Source organism: Pseudonaja textilis, chromosome 3 (assembly GCF_049901715.1).
Source record: "Pseudonaja textilis isolate UNSWEBS1 chromosome 3, rPseTex1.2, whole genome shotgun sequence".
In the NCBI taxonomy this organism is placed as follows: Eukaryota; Metazoa; Chordata; class Lepidosauria; order Squamata; family Elapidae; genus Pseudonaja; species Pseudonaja textilis.
Window position 1 is genome coordinate 129,050,089 of NC_141992.1, and position 18,048 is coordinate 129,068,136.

At 35.9% G+C, this 18,048-nt stretch overlaps 1 protein-coding gene across 3 annotated transcripts in view; it reads left to right on the forward strand.

The window, feature by feature from the left end:
• The window catches only part of CDH20 (cadherin 20), a 220,843-nt gene that overhangs the window by 115,618 nt on the left and 87,177 nt on the right, over nt 1–18,048 (forward strand). Inside the window, exon 2 of one of the 3 annotated variants that reach the window (XM_087930758.1) lies at nt 15,993–16,156. The exons of 1 other annotated variant lie outside the window; for it this stretch is intronic. The gene's annotated coding sequence lies outside the window, so the exon portion shown is untranslated. Of the gene's footprint in view, nt 1–15,923; nt 16,157–18,048 lie in introns of those variants that run through there. One more of the 3 variants, XM_026700887.2, reaches the window with a different exon arrangement.

Below are 18,048 nucleotides of genomic sequence, written 5' to 3' on the forward strand. Positions count from 1 at the left end.
TTTTAAAAATTAAAAATAAATAAATAAAATAAAGTATTATAAAATCAAAATAAGTATTATCAAAACAGATAATCGAGGGCATTAGTAGCACATAAGTAGCATAATTTGAGAATAAAAAGGTAAAGGTTTCCCTTGCACATACGTGTTAGTCATTTCCGGCTCCAGGGTGCAGTGCTCATCTCCGTTACAAAGCTGAAGAGCCAGCGCTGTCCGAAGTTGTCTCCGTAGTCATGTGGCTGGCATAACTAAATTCTGAAAGCTCACGGAACGCTGTTACTTTCCCACCTTTAAGATAAGTACAGAACACTGCAAGGATTTGTCCAGATAAGCGTGTATCTTATACTTAGTATTACAATCCTATGTAAAATAGTTCTCCAAAATCAATAATAAAAATATTTTCATGGCAGAAAGGATTTGGTATTGATGATGATGGTAGTGATGGTGGTTGTTCCGGACTAGCAGGCTCGTAGCCTGCAAATCTGATTGGCCCGCTGAAAGCCGATCGTGATTGGTCGCCATAGACTGATGCGATTGGCCAGTAAACGGGCTGCCGCGATTGGCCCTGCCAAGAGTGGCAAACTCAAATCGCCTTCATTGGCTGCCTAGCCACAGCCAGCCCTATATAAGGGGCTGCTGCGGCTGGGGTTAGTTGCTCAGATCTGAAGTCACAAATAAAGAGCTTTAGTTACTATCTGAGTCTTGCCTCTGTTCTTGAACCGTCCTCCCAGATATAACAGTGGTGATGATGATGAATTAAATTTATATGACGCATGATTTCCAAGGATTGGAGTGGTTCATAAGTAAAGAATTAACAAAAAGAAAAAGAACATAATAATAAATATATATATTTATTTTTAAGGGGTAAAGGATGGTAAAGATGACAAAACCATAAAGGAGTGGGGGTGGGGAATGGAACCCAAAATGGGTTTCAATCATTCTCACCCAAGACTGGACAAATAAACAAACAGTATTCAGGGCTCTTTAAAGCATGGACAGGATAGTAGCCATCCAAACTTTGTGCAAACCTCATTCCAGAGGGCAGGAACTGAAATAGAGAAAGTGTGCTTTTAGGATTCCAATAGATACTAAGTTTAATCAAAGAAATACACAGAATGTGCCCAATCTACCAGATCGAATCAGCCAGGCAGATAGTGTGGGAGAGAGGCAATCCCATAAGTAACCAGCAGGGATGGGATCCAACCGGTATAATTACCGGTTCTGTTACTCTGCGTCATGCACGCTTTGCGCGCGTGTGTGCGAGTCACACGAGTGCAATTTACGACCTGCTGAGCTGCCCGGACAGCTGAGCAGCGCTACGTGCAAGTGCGCAGCAGTTGGAAAAGCCATTTTTTCCTGCTTTTTCAACCGCAGCTGTATCGTGCAAAGCAGTTGCGCTTGAAGAAGCAGGAAATAAAGGTCAGGTAAGAGCCCAGGCAAGCAGGCGGGCCAAAACAGCAGCAGACATAGAACCGGTTCTATGTATGCTCTCTGTCTGCTGCTCTTCAGAACTACCGGTTCTACAGAGGTGGACAGAACCGGTAGAATCCCACCCTGGTAACCAGGCCTTCTGCCATGTTGTGTTTTATAGGTTACAACTAGCACTTGAGTCATACTAGGAAGCAAACTGGCAACCAATGCAGCTCATGAAACAGAGGCATTACCATCCTGCCCAAAATGCTACCCTCTGAAACAGTTGAAGCTTCTGGGTGATCTTCAAGAAAAGTCCTATAGACCATTTGCAAGTAGTCAAACAATGAGGTGATCAGAGCATGAGTTGCTGTCAAACAGTTGAACTAGTACATGAATAAAGATTGCCTCCATATTCAAAGAAATGTTACACAGAGGAAAAAACATCAGATAACTAATTGAATAAGTTTAGATTGCTTCCTGATTTAGTATTTTTCACAGACAGAAATGCTTGTATATTCATTTGATTATAGGTCCAATCATATCATGCCCAAATGATAATATGAAGTTCTAGTCAGAACCTAATTTTCATAAAAGGCATTTACTTCTAAGATAAGTAAATGCACTTAATTCACAGAAGCAACAATCAAAGCAGAATAGCTGTATTCAAATTGCCTATTCTTTATTTGCTTCATTAATGCATGGCTAAACTTTTTCAGTTTCTCAGTTCTTTTGCTGCTTGTGGGTTAATAGAGTCCAATTTCAAATAACGTGTTTTAAGTATTCTAACAAAAATCTGTAATGAAATTATATTGTTACTTTTTTAAGTATTATTCATTAGTCTATTATAACCACGTCTATTTGCATTTCTCTGGTTAAAACAAAACAAATAGGGAAGTTAGCTTAGGAAAAAATGAATAATATACAGTTATAATTCATATTGCTTTTTGTTTCCTATTTAACAGAGGAAATGTCCATCTTTGAAGTACTTGTTAACATATTATGCCACCATTTATATTTAAAAAATAATTAAAACCACTGTAGCAATTTATGAGCATATATACTCCTACCTGAGAAAATTCCTAGTGGACTATATAAACTATTCAATCATAACTTAATGCAAGCTATGATATTAAAATAGTGGATTCATAGTTAAACAAAAAGCACGTGAAACATACTTATGAATAATGTTAATACATTTTAAGAGCATAGCTATAATGGTGCTCTGTGTGTGTGTGTGTGTGTGTGTGTGTGTGTGTGTGTGTGTGTGTGTGTATTACTTCCCTGTTCGCTGCCTGGTATAAATTATTTAAAACAGCCTGAATTTCATGATAAGGATTATTATGATATTGTTAACAAGGCTATCAGAAAGGCTTCTCAGTTATTCTATGTATCATAGTCTACAAATATAGCAAAATAAGCTGACAAAATGCTGAGGTTGTAGAATGAAATTCATCCCAAGGTGTCTCTTTCAAAGACCCAGTTCATCTTTAGAAGTGGAAACATAACTTGCATAGGTAATGTAATCATTTGAAAATGTGTTCTACTAAAAAGAACCTCTGGTATTTGGTGTCCTGGTATCTTATAGCAATAGACAAAAGAAACATAAATGTATAACTACTAAAAGAAGTTTTAATTTATTTTATATAATTTTGGGGGTGTCCTTTCTACCACCATCACATCAAGACTGGCCATCCAGTGGAACTCTTCAGGACGATTACATTGCTTGATATCAACTTGTAAGAAGAATTCCATGAAAGTACACTACGATTTCTTTAGTAAACCTCTTTTAATACTTAGATAAAGTACAAATATAAATGTTATCTTAAAAACATCTTATCACAGCGTTTGATTTTTGCAGACAAAAGTGTGCTGAGTTCTTGGACTTCTGCAGAAACCAATGAGGATAGCAATAGCATTTGGACTTCACAATGCTTTACAGCCCTCTTTAAGCGGTTTACAGAGTCAGCATATTTCCCCCAACAATCTGGGTCTTCATTTTACCCACCTCGGAAGGATGGAAGGATAAGTCAACTTTGAGCCAGTCAGAATCAAACTCCTGACAGTCAGCAGACTTAGCCTGCAATATTGCATTCTAACCACTGTGCCACCATGGCTCTTGTCATGGTGATGTTGATAAAGGAATGAGAAAGAATAGCTCATGTGTTGAATGCATGAATGAGGCTAGAGGTATTGCTCAGTTGTGCATCCAGTTAGTTCAGGGAATTGTCTATAGTATTATGAATATTTCCCCTTTTAAAACTTAATTCTTACTGCCACTATCTTTTCATCCTCACCAAAGCAGAGCAAAACTCTCAATGTTATTGAGAATAAAAATGGCACAATCAGAGATCAAAAATAAAATAAAGGTTCAGATATTTGCTTTAAAACAACAGAGGAGACAGTTCAAATCCAATTTCCCTTCTTAACTCTCTATTAAATTTTTGTATCAAATCCTCCCTCAAGACTATATCATTTTTTTCCTAACCTCATTTCCACTCTTGGTGTACTGTACAGTCACAAAAATTTAATTGGTTTTGAGCATCATTATTGCTATAGCCAGATATAAGCAATCATAAAATCAGAAAAAAAATTGTCCCACTTGTACCTCAGAATATCCTCTATCCTATCTCCTTAGGAAGCTGCTCAAATCTTTTCTGGCAGTAATCCATCTTTTCCCCAAATCAAACTTACTTTCTATTTTCACAATATGGATGACATCAGTCCTGAGTTTTTTTTCCCCCTTAAAATTTTACCATCTTGCTTGTTTGCTTGTTTACAGGTTTTGTGGTTTACACACAATTTTTCTTTCCAAAAGAGCTCTCAGCTCAACAGATGTAGTATTTTAATGTAGGACAGCCACTTACTGCCTCTCAAGCCTATTAAGAGACTGGTGCTTTCATGGTTTAGAAACCACCCACTAGTTGAAAAATGTAGGTTTTCAGTCTTCTGAATTTGTACATAAAACACTTCAGCTGACACCTTCTTCTCTGAGAACAGTTTCTTCCATGATAATTGTTATTACAATCAAACGTTGCATCCCATTTAAATCAGCTTGTATCTCACAGAACATGAAGTTCTTACTATAACCCTAACCCTTCCTTTATGAATAACAAAACTTCAAATCTGTATACTCTGTATCATTACTGATGAACAGGAGGTGGTTCAGAATTAAACCTGCACTCTTCATTTTTTTTAAAAAAAGATATATTGGATAAATATAAAGTTTGTGTAACTATTCCCTTGATCTATGGAATATTCCTGATAAACTAAGAAGGATATGTATAGTTCAAACGTTCAAAATCATGTAGATTATAATTCATGTTTATATTGTAGCTACCTAGGGAAAGTTTATATTTGGGTTAGCTTTCAATGGAATCCCAAATATGTTTTCTTCTGCAAAAATATTGACTTATTAGGTGGTTCAGTTGTTTGTTTGTCTATCTTTGCTCAGTGTACTAACAGAGTAACTAATGGATCGGGGGGGGGAAACCATGAGCAACAAGGCATGCATTCCATTGTTGCTCTGTTCCATGACCATCATTTATATCAGGGGTGTCAAACTCGATTTCATTGAGGGCCACATCAGGGTTGTGTTTGACCTTGGGGGAGCAGGGAGGTGTGGTTGGGGTGGGCATGACCAACATGACATCACTCATATTGGGGGAGCCTGTGGTGGCCCGAGCGCTCTGCCAGTGAAAACAGAGTTTGGGAGGGCCACATGCAGCCCTCGTGAGCTCCATCTTCACTGGCAGAGGCACTGCAGACTGGTCCTTCGTAGTTTCCAGGACAGCTCCGTGAGCCAGATCTAAGCACCCCATGGGCCTGATCTGGCCCCGAGCCTTGAGTTTGACATCCCTGATCTACAAAGACATAGAAATTTATTGCAGCATTTGTTTGAATAAGAATAACCAGAAAAAACAATGGCAATATGATAAAAGGTACTAGAGCAGTACCATAGTTCTTAAATTGTAAATAATTACCCCCAATGGGTGTTTGGACCACATCCTAGGAGATAAGGGAGCAATTTGTAATTACTTGTTTGTGAGTCAAGAATCCAAGTTGGGATTGTTGAGGTTGTAAATAGAGAATATTTTGAGTAGGTGAGTGGGAATAATGATATTATTTGTGACTGGAAAAAGGAATAATTGGGACAAATAGTTTAAGAACTAGTATACCAAAGAAAAGAACTGCATGTATCTGCAAACCCAGCCTTCTTCATTCATACATGATAGTGAACAAACTTTGCTGTGTAGAATGGGAGATATGGATGTTATCTTCTCCTCTTGTGTATGGTAACAGAAGGTCTTGGAATTATCTATGGCTAAAGCCAATTAGCAAGATTAGGAATGAATTAAGATACTGTAGTTTGGATTCCAGGCTGTAATTAGAATATATTTCAATCAAGTTCATTATTTTAATCAAGTTCAATATTTCAATCAGATTTGGAATGATTTTGATTTCTAAAATAGGAACATGTGTTCACAGAATGAAATAACATCATGTATATATTCCTTCAGGAAAATTGGTCTTAATTAGTTCATGGTTAGAAAATTTGGTCTCTTCTGGTTTGCAGGGCTTCAGCGGCAGCAGGAATCCATTATCGTGTGCGGTTTCTGCTTGCGCTCGCCGCTGGAGTGCCCCGAGCCAGCTGGCTTCGGGGCATAGAGGTAACTGAAGATAGGGGAGATCTGGCAGGGGTCTAGGGGAGCCGCACCTCCCCTCCTCAGCTGGCTTAATTCCCTTTTCCAAAAGCGGTAAGAGTGGCGGTCAGAAATGGCCACCATAAAGAAGCACTCATCCGGAAAAGAATGTGCAGGACGAAGCTAAGAAAGTGAAAGTTTTGACTGACCGGGATAACAAGCAACATTCAAGACATCCTGGAATTTAAATTTTGTTAAAGATACATTGCTCCCAAAGAAGATCTGGAAGCAGTGAATGAACGTGAAAAGGGAAAGTTTGTTTTTTCTCACTCTCCTTCCTTACGGTAACAGCAGATGAATGAGAAATTGGAAAAACCCGCTCTGGCATCAGCAGGTAATTAAACTGGAAAATTAAAGCCAAGGGACAATAAAGATTTCTGAACACTGAAAAAACTTTTTTTCTTGCTGTAAGTGGGAAGGGAGAGGAAAAGAATTAAGATTAAGGTTTTGCTGGAGGAGGCTGCTAGGGATTTAAAAGACTAGAGCTAAATTGTAACAAGACTCTAAAAGATACATTTTAATTGGAACTTTGTAACTGAATTGCAACCCCAGGAAGAGAAAGTGTAAAGAGAAGAAAGTGTTAATTGAAACAGCCTGTGTGTATTTGGACTGCTTGGTGACTTTGGGACTTTTGGAAATTATTATTTCAATGATTAAAAACATTTGGGTTGTTTAAAAAATTTTCTACAATGGCATTACTTTTCAATGAACTGAAAATGGAATTTAAAAAATACAAAGAAGAGGAACAAGAAGGGAAGGGCTCTTTTGGCTCCATTTTTCATTTCTTATAAATGGCGATTTCTACTTATGAGAAACTACAAGAACAAGAAGAATGGGATGAAGAAGAAGCCATCTTTAATGAACAAGCAACTCTATCTGGGAAAGAAAGGGGAAGGGGGGGGGAAAGAGAATGGAGAATCTAAGACTTAAAAAAACAATCAGAAAAGGGAAAAATAAGGTGAAAAGTGGGTACAATGTCAGAAAGCAACAGAAAAGAGGAATACAGAAGAGGGTGGAGATCAAGAGACAAGGAGGTAAAAAGGGTAGACTGGAGAAGCAAGAGAGGAAGAAAGGGAAAAGAAGCTACAAAGGTTTGAAACAAGATGTAAAGAAACAGGATTTATTTGGAGATAATGGGTAAAAATATGACTGAAAAAGAGATTCTGCAGAGGTACATAAGACTGTATTGTTGTATTTGTATTTGAAGTAATGTTAGAAAATTGGAACAACATATGATTATAAAATGGGATAAAATATTTAATGTAATTTAGTGAAATTTTCTTTTTTTTTTTGAACAAAATAAATGAAATGAAATATGAGAGAATTGAACTAAGAAGGAATGGGAACATCTTAATTATATAATACTTTATAAGTGAAATGAAAATTTATAAGTGTTCCCATAGAAGCATGATACCTATTTGAAAAGGAATGTGTAAAATGTTTAAGACTTAAATGAATATTAATTTTAATGATAGAGTTCAATTGCTATGGATTGTTGTTTTAACTATATCATATATTTATAATTTTTTTCTTATTTTAAAATATAGTGCGTAGCTTTAGAATGTGCTAAGCAGAATCTGAATGAGAATTATGTATTATTTTAAGTGTTAAATTTAGGGAAAAGATATAAAGGCGTCATACTCCAATCAGTGATTACAGGAGAAAGTTTGTGTTAATGAGAAAAGATAATAGACAGTTGAAACAGAACAGACAAAGGATATAAGTATAATGATTTAAATTGAGATGAAATAAATAAAATAGAATTAAGAGAGTAAAAAGAGGGGAGAAGCTATATAGAAAATGTAGAATGATAAATAAGATATGGAATGGTATATAAAAGTGAGCATGAACTTGAATTTATGGTCTCTACAAAAAGATGTATCCTGGGATCAAGCTGCTTTCCAAAGAGATGTTTTATGTTTTCATGTTTTGTGTTTTGTTTGTATATGTTTGTTTTTTAAAAATTAATAAAATTCTTGGGAAAAAAAAAGAAAATTTGGTCTACAAAATGCGTGTACAACTTTTTGGATTCTTAGACTGGGTTGGCCTGCATGACTTTGAAAACAGACTTCACCAAAAACTGAACATTGTCACAGAATATCAACCATAGATATTACAATGGACTCCCTGTGTATCCATTGTGGTAGATTCTGTGCTTCCAGAATGGAATTGCAGAGCCATATTTACAAATGAACTTACTGCACAATAGTGTGTCTTCTTCAGACCTAAATAATTACCATATATATGGAATCCTGGAACTTATCTCTGCACAAAATAATACTTTTGTAAAAATGCACTGACATTTATGAGTTTTGCATTTTTCACCATTCTTCTTCAACCTATCAGTGTCAAACGGATTTATCTGCACTTTTTTCTTGTTCTGACCTTTTACATTGCATATTATGTACAATAAAATATGCATTCCAAAAAGTATAGATTAAATTGTGCAGCATATCTATTATTTTTTGTAAAAGATTCAAAGAAAGATTCACAATATTATTATAATAAGATCTTCTTGACTGATTAATTTTGTCTTAGTATCTAATAAGCATTAGTAGCTTTTAAGACTTTTAAAAAAACTTAAAGGCCAGCATTAAAAGAATGTAGTTCAAGTATTGTATTATATATAAGAATTTAAATATCTTTCTCATCATCGTGCATTTAATATAAACATGTGTTGTCATACTCTACATTTCTTGGAATGCTTTCTAAACATCAAAAAAATATGTAAATAAACATTATTACTGTAATATTAAACATCTTCCTTGAAATTCTTTTAGCTTTTCTTTCTTTCTAAGGCTATAATAAGCCGCTTTAAAGGAGAAGGTTAGAGGCAAATTTCTCTTTTTCACACCTCATTTATGAATGCAACTACATTCACCAAATGTTTTTATTACATGCAGACACATTTCTCTGATACATCATCTTTTGGGGAAGTTCCAACCCATAAAAATTTCAGAGCTTTTTCCTATTATATCAAAATAACCGATACCATTTAGGATCACAACAACATAAATATGCTATAAGCCTAGTCATGCAGCATGACAGCTTTAATAGTTATCATGTATAAATCCAAGAAAGAACATGAGGAAAAAAGTTATGTTTTGTTTTGTTTTAAGAAAAGCTATAAGAGAAGCCCACTCAGGTCTTCTGGACCTGTATCAGGCTGAAAAAAATTGTTTTCTATTATTTTTTCCCAACATCTGGTACACATCCTCTGGATATGTAGATAATGATCATCAATAATACTCATTTGTGGATCTATATCACCTGAATTTCTCTAGCTTTTAAAAGTTATTAGAGCTGTTGAATGTCATAATGGGTATAGAATTCTATATATTGAGCATACTTGAAGAACATCAAGTTGGAGAAAGCCAGTATTGACAATACTGAGCTCTTATGAATCACTAATCCACCTTTATAAAAGGCAATTGAATTCTTTTAAAAAGCAGCAAATGTTAGAGAAACTATTTCTCTAATAGGCTATTCCATCTGTCCTTTTTAGAACCTTTTCCAAGCATTATGACAGTAATGGAATACTTGAGATGTGTTTGCAGCTAAGATTGTATAAATATGTGAATGTGGGGTAATATTATATTAAGTTTAGAAAACTATTATTAGAATAAGCACTCTTATCCAACATTGCCATTTCTGTAGTATTTTTGTAGCATCTAGGGCAGCCTTTCTCAATTTTTTCAGCCTGGAGGAATCCTTGAAATATTTTCAGGGCTCAGGGCCCCCCTGCTCATTCAAGTTCAAATATAGGCCACAAGTTAGCAGATGAGATTCTGCCGAAATGTTGCTACAACTTTAAAAGCACAACTATAATGACGTGGGAAAATACCCGAACAAAGCTGAATGCCATACATGTAAGTACCCGCGAAAACTTTATATAGATAGATAGATAGATAGATAGATATAGATAGATAGATAGATAGATATAGATATAGATATAGATATAGATATAGATATATATATATAGAGAGAGAGGGGGGGGGAGAGATCTTTGGTTATTCGGGTTTTCTCCTGTCTTCGGCTCTGTGCTTCTCAGCTCTCAGCTCTCAGCTTCTCGGCTCTTCTCACTCTGAGAAGCACAGAACCAAAGACAGAAGCCTGAAGATGATGAATGAGACTTCATCGAAACGTTGCCTAGATACTTCCAATCTTACGTGGGAGAAAACCCGAATAACCAAAGATCCACATACAAATACCCGCGAGAACCTCAGAAAACGCACACACATACACACACATATATATATATATACACACACATACACACACACACACACACACACATTGACCTCTGCCCCTCCCTCCCCCCCCCACTGCCTTTGTGGGTGCTCCTGGGGCCATTGGCGCCAGGGCCAAGCCAGTCTGAGATTTCCTGCTTTGAGGCAGAGCCACCCCCAAAGGCCACTGGGCCTGCAGAAAGTCGAGCATGTATCTGCAGTTGCTGATGACTAGGCCAAGCCAGCCCCGATTTCCTGCTCGGGCCCTAAGATGGAGCTCCCCAGGCTGATGTTACCAGCAAGGAGAACCCAGCATGGAGGCTTTGATATAGCATCTCACTCTCGCTCTCTCTTATGACCTATCTCACTACCTGATCTTCCTCCCTTGTCGCCTCCTCACTCCTCAACTCAGCTTACTCCTCAACTTGCTCATCCTACTCCTAGTTGCAGCCCATGCATGTTCTGGAATGTTCAAACCTGGGTCTAGGACAACTTGCCGTTGTTGACTCGCTGTAGTCATCTTATCCCAGCCAACTTCCCCCAACCACTCTCCCGGTCAGTTCAACATAGGACAGCTTAATGTGACCAATTCACCACAAAACAATTCAAAATGGTATGATTTAACGTGAGATAATTTTGTGGTTCGCTGGCAGCAGGTGCAGATGGCTGAGGTCTCAGAGAGTGAGGACACTGATAAGGGGTCTGCGTGTGATGCAAGGATGGGGCCAGCACTATCAGAGAGTGGAGTACTGCCTTCAGAGCTTGTGGAGGCTGGCAGTGATGCAGAGGACCCCGAGGAGCTGTGCCCAGTGTGCGTGTGTGCAGGGCTGCTCGAAGGAAAGAGCAGCTGCAGCAGCAAGGGCGAATCAGGTCTAAGGCTGCAAGGTGATGGCCCCTCCTTTAAGGGATAAAAGCCAGCCCTCAGAGGTGGGATTCTTTGCAGGAATCAAAGAAGTTCTTGCACTTCGAGTCTTGTGGAAGTTCAGACTATCCTGGTTTGTGTTTGGAGACTTTTGGTTTTGATTATTTCCTTGCAATTTAAACTAGTCTTCTTGGCAGCCTTGCACAACTTTGGCAAGGCTTGTTCTTATCTGGGACAATTCATTTTTAATAGCGTTTTACTGTGAATGAACGGAATTCACAGAGAAACATTTCAAAGGTTTTGCTTTTATCTCTGTTTGGTGTTTGCTTTGAACGAGGCTTGAGTCAAAACAGAAAACTGGACTTTCCTTCAACATTATTTTTAATTTTGACACTTCAAATTTCATTTTCTCCCTCCTTCTGCATCCTTTCTTTAATGATTTTATTCCACCACTTCTTCAGTATTACTGAAGAAATTACTAAACATTTTTATTAAAAGCTAATACAAATTAATAAAAAAAAGAAAAAAAGAAAAAGTGCAGAAAGAAAGAAGGAAATTGATTTTCTTTGCAACAAATATAACTAGATAATTATCTCTTATTCTATGTTACTAAAGAAAGCTCACTCTTTTCTATTATCCAAGTTTCTTTTTCTAACCATCAAAATTACAAATCATACAGTAAGAGCATCTTTCCCAGTTTTTGACGGGTTTCCAGTCAGCTTTAAATACCGATATAAATATTACTTTCTCTCTAAGCAAAATTCATTTAGCCATTTCTGCAAGTTCCATCACCTTTACCAAACATTCCTCCACTGGTGGTGTTATGACTTTTATTTTTTCCTTTTAATAATTTTATTAAGGTTATAAAGATATGAAATATAAAAGAAAATGAAAATAGGAAAATGGGAGGAAGAGAAGAGAAAGTAATTTAGGGTGAAGAGGAAAAAAGAAAAGCATTGACTTCTGATTTTTTTTAGCATAATTGAACAAGAAAATAACATTACAATCTCAACTTTTTATTTTTACATAATATGTATTAGCCTTTTCTATAACAACAGACTTATCTAATGAGCAAAACTCAAAGTCATAGTTCCATTTTTTTCCCATCTCAAGCACAAAATACCTAAGCAGTTTCCAAGTAGAAACAAAGTTGGATATATTCTTTCCTTTGATTAAAATAATAATTAGCCATCTCTGCTAGTTCCATTAGTTTTTCCAACCATTCATCCATTATGAAAAGTCTATTAGCCCATTTATCACACATTATTTTACTTGTTCTTCTGGCTCATATCTCAACATTCTAGCAATAATATCTCCATCATTAGTATATAGTTCTATTTCGAACACAGTTTTGCTTTGTTCCAAGTGTTTTATCCACTTTCAACCTTTTCTTTTAATCATACATAAGGAAACCACTGACAAGAGTATCCTTCTTTTACAAGTAGCCCTCAACTTACAAACACATTTGAGCCCAAAATTTCTGTTGCTAAATTGGTAACATGGTTGTTAAGTTAATCTGGCTTCCCCAGTGATATAAAGTGATGATATATGACCCTGGGACACTACAACTGTTATAAATATGAGTCAGTTGCCAAACGTCCAAATTTTGAACATGTGATAATGGGAATGCTACAATGGTCCTAAGTATGAAAAATTGTCCTAAGTCCCTTTTTTCAGTGCCATTGTAATTTTGAACAGTCACTAAATGAACTGTTGTAAGTCAAGGACTACCTGTGTCAAGTCTTCTCTCAATTAATAGGAAGGGAAATATTTGTAAATGTGTAGTTTTGTTCTGAGAGAGTATAGCAGTTTAATGGTCTAAAATGCCATGTCCCTCAGTGGAAAAAATGATTTTGTTATAGTTAGTGGTACCAATTGAATGTCCAAAGTCTGAAGTTCAAAAAGTGCTACCATCAATGGTAGAAAAAAAATCGATGCAAAAAAGCAATAGGAAATGGTGCTAGAATAACATCTCACAAAAGTATTGATTTTCCTTTGGAAATAAAAAAGAATGACTGGGAACAAAGAAATGAAGAACTCATAATAAACTATATTAATGACTTGTTTGTGGGAATACCATAGTTTTCCTTTTGTCTGTCACACTCAGCTATCTATTTCTATTGTCAGCATGAATGACTGTCCCTTTGTGGTCATCAGGCTATTATTTTCCCATTAGAAAAACAGTGGACTAGCCAAATAAGTCATATTTCCAATATACGAGTAAATTATTTGTGACCATTTTATTTACTTTTGAATGGATGGATTTGTAGCTACCTTAAAAAAATAGTTTGGCATTTTTTTTCAGCTTGAGGAGACCATTCCAAAATGTTGATGACATAATATGTATTTCTCTTTTGAAAAGCAGCAGAACGTGTCCGTAACATGATTTTGCACTAACTGTATCTAATCTATTTCTGTACTATATTGACACCAGTTAAAATTGGTCTTGTTCTTCAGTTCCCTTCATTTTCTAAGTGAAAAGGGGAAAGAACAGATAAGCTTCAATTTAATTTGTTCTGGCAATTACTGGAAAGTTCCCACTGTGAGGGAAGCCACTGCTTATTGATGTGGAAGGACGCTCACCATACAAGACCCAAACAAAAGGAGAAGCTGCTTTTCTACAAGTGAATTCAAGCATGTGTTGACATACTAGCAAAGGAAACAGTCCATATGAACCCTAATAGGAAAGAAAGAGAGGAAGAGGGAGAAGAACGGTAAAAGTTATCAAGAAAAAACTAATGCGGAGGACACGAGCACAAAATGTGAACTGGTGAGAAGGGAATTCATTTTGTGTACTTACTTCTCTTGTTTATTTCAGGTCTTTTATATTTGATTTATAGCTTCCTCCGTTATTCTTGGTTACTGTAGAATACAGCTGAATACTTTAGGCTGAAAAATCCTGATGAGCATTACATGGAAGGAATGAGTTAGAGTTTTCTTTATGCCTTTGGAGTCATGGACTGAATTTTTTTCATCCCAGATAAAATAGCAAAAGTAAGTTTTGCAGACAAGAGTAAACAGAAGAAAAGAGTGTTTTGAGGCAACATACAGTACAGGTTGACTATTTTTCAGCAATTTTCTCACTAATTCTACCTTTTTAAAATATATAAGGATAATAATATATTTCAGAGATGCTTTCTAAAATAGAACCCTGGCAAAAACCCTTGAAACAGCCTAAAGCTGAAGTCATTATGCTGGGTGATTATGAAGAAAAAAACAAGTTGAAGAGCGGACCTTGTTAGATTGGCATTCATGAACATTTACAAAAATATAATGGTGAAATCTTTTTTTCCCCCTGTTTAGCTCTGGGCTCCTAGCAAAATGGTGGGCACAACTTTTATCGGTGAGATCCTTTTAATAAATTCTTAATGGGTTCTCCTTCTGCCTGAATTTCCCTTACTTCTTCACCCTCAAGGTTGACAATTGTTCTAACCATACAGCATCCTAAAATAGTTGTTAGGAAGATATGTCAAAACTGGGTTCAATGACATATAAGAAATAGGCTCCAACTGTGCTAATAACATACATTTCAAAAGAGAAGCAGTGATGTGAACTGAAAACTAACAAACAGAACCTACCTCGCCTGGAAACAATCACTGCCTGTAAAATCTGCCAACGTGATGAGGGAAACTTCAATCACGCATTTTGCTCAGGATATTAAGGATTGCAATCTTACAGTAAATCATTCTTTTTCTAAAGAGGAGTGGTGGTGTTTTATGAAAACCCGACAGTATTTTACATGATTGTTAATGTAACTTCTCTCTTCCTATAAAGAAAGGCATTTCCAAAGTGAGGGAATCGACTAGTTATCTACTACTCATTGTGCAAAGAAGGAGACTCAAGCACACACACTTTCTGACGAGGCAGAAGAGAACAAGGAATGATACAGAGTTTTTTTTTTCCTCCCCAGATTGCAAGAACAAATCCAGTAGAAATAAAACATAACCTACTCTTGTCTAAGCTTCTGAATTTAAAGTCCAAATACATGAAACCAGCCCCTTCGTTACTATTAATGACAAGTTTCTCAAGGAGTATTACTTGATATTTGGGAAGGGGAAGTCAGGGCAACGCCTACATGTGGATTGCAGTCTCGAGGACACCTGGCATATTTGTTTCAGATTCCATCTGAACTGTATTTAGATATAACATTATCCATAAATAGGTTAAGGGCCTGTCTTTCAAATACTACAGAAGGTAGAGAATTCTTGCATATATAGCTTGTCAGAGTGGGGACAGGTAAACTCCCTGACTTGAAACTACCTCTCCTTTACAATTGTCTAATGAAAAAGATTTGTGCTACATCATATTTGGTTGTCCTCTAAGTGAACAGTTTTGTGTCTTTCCAACTACATAACTGTTTTCATTTTTACTTTGGTGTTTACTCTTTCTTTCCCATCCTGAGCCAAAGGGTATACAGTAATATAATTGTGATTGCAGGCATGAATGTTTTTGGGACAGCCTGTTTCCATATTGTTCAGATTGGTGTTGGGGAGCCGTTATCTCCATGTATGCATTATTCATTTACAATCAACTCAGCATAATAAAACAGTATTCAATTGTTCTCATTGTTCACTCAAGTGGCTTGTGTGCCATCCGCGTCCTTCTCATGAATGGCAGCTTGTATGGGCCATTGTAGCCATTCAGCATTGAATGCTTCGTTGGAAAAGAACTCAAAGTCATCAGATTAAAAATTCTCCTGTAGGTATAGGATGATCCTGCCTGCCTGAAAGTCGATGGGTCTTAACTTACAAATAAATTATTCTTTTGTTTTCCCCTTCCTTTGGGTTAAAGGTACCGTGTGATGATAAAAAGAAAGAATTGCTCAAGTTCCTGCCTGACAAGCTGTCGAATGAGTATCTACTTATAACCGTAGCAACATCAATAAGTGACAGGAGCACAGAAAGAAGGGCAGCGCAATAAATCCATAAAGTAAAACAAGCAAAAAGAGCGAAAAGGTATAGTACAAAGCTATTTTTTCCCTAATACGATGTGCTGTAAATCTTTTTCTATTTCAGAAGATAGCTTTCTTCAATGGTGTATAAACTGACTTTTTATATAAGATCTAAGAGAAACAGTTGGAAGGGTTCTCTTTATTTTTATATATAGATGGTAATTTACATGCAGGCTGATCAAGCAAACATGCAGAGGAGTATATCTTTAAATAGTTGAATAGCTTGAAGGGTACAAAATAAACATTCCAGGAAATATGAAAGAGTATTTCCAAATTTGCACTTGTCTCAAAATGAAAATGAGCATTTGGATAGGACTGCCATTTAACAATTGATTTTATCTTTAAAGCTTAGAAAAAATATTTCAAAAGTCATAGCATATTTACTTTTGTACTGAGTTATAAAATAGCATAGATATTTATGCTTGAGGAGATAAATGTAGATTATGAAAATCCCCTAATTCTTAACTGAAACAATCTTATTTTGAGCTATGGAATTTAAATATATTAATTAATTTAAATCAGTTTCTCAGATCTGCCAGATGTCACTGTAGGTGTTCATTATAGTGCCTTCCACTTTGTAGGTAGAGTAATTTAAAGTAAAGAGAAAGGATTTATTGGCTCTTTGCTGCAAGCTTAGTGTAATACAATCATGTATTATGCTACTAGGTTATAAAGAATTAGATTAGCTATGCCAACACAACAATGGCTTGCATTCAAGGGGATGCAGATCCCAAAATAAACTTATTAAGTTAGCCAAAACTAGTTACTGTTTTCATGTCATCATTTTTTCTAGTAACATGAAAACATACTATTTGAGGCAAATTATAAATATGCTTCATAACAGCATAGTAAATAAAATTAGCAACCCAACCTTACGTGTTTTTTTAAAGAGCAACTCTTATTGCAAAATCTTTATAAAAGAAGAGTGAAGCTAGTCTAAGAGTAAGGAAGTTGAGTTGTGACCATCTCAGTACAAAAAGTTAGAAAGCTAACTACCTAACTACCAAATGTCAAGGGCACCATCAATGGAGGACACTGAACTATGATCCTACTTAATGAACAAGAGTAATATTCAAAACAAACTGAAGAAGGAAGTACCTGCAGAATAATGATTTATCTGTTTGGAAAAATAGACTAAAGACTCTAATCCATTTATATATTTAACTACAGCAAATAATCCAAATTGTTGTTTATCTTAATATCTCAAACAATGTCATATAAAGAACATATGTTGGCCCTGGTCTTCTGTCAATATTCTAATATAAGCGAGAAACATAAGAAAAGATTGTGTGCTTCTTGGTTTGTTTCTCTTAACCCACAGTACCAGGAGACATGAATCAAAGAAAAAAAGAGCATCCAATTCACTTTCTCCAGAATACATGTTTACTATACATCTCTAGCTGACACTTTAGGATTTAAGTAATATTGACATTTCATCATATGCTCAGACATATTAACTTTGATCATCTGCTGTCTGTAGCACAAAATGTGGTTACTTTGTTAGAAAAATATGGATATTTATCAGACCAAAAAGAAAAATATGAATTCATCTCTTCCTGGACTTTTATCAACATTAAAAAAATAATTAAAATAGAAATAACAATAATAACAACAACAACTTCCCTGTAAAAGGGACAATATGGAAATATAATATCTATCTCTAATTCTTCAGTGTTTTGTCAACAGGCAGGCTGAATAAAAGCATATTTTGTTATCTGACCATTAGTAGACTTGATGATAAAGCATTAAACAGTCCCATGCTTTAGGAAAATAAATGATTGTGGTAACTCTCTTCCAATTTTTCTTGGACAGTTGAGTTTGTGGCCTTTTGAAAAACAGAATTACATATTAACTATAATCCATTTATCATTGTCATAATAGTAATAGCAATAGCAT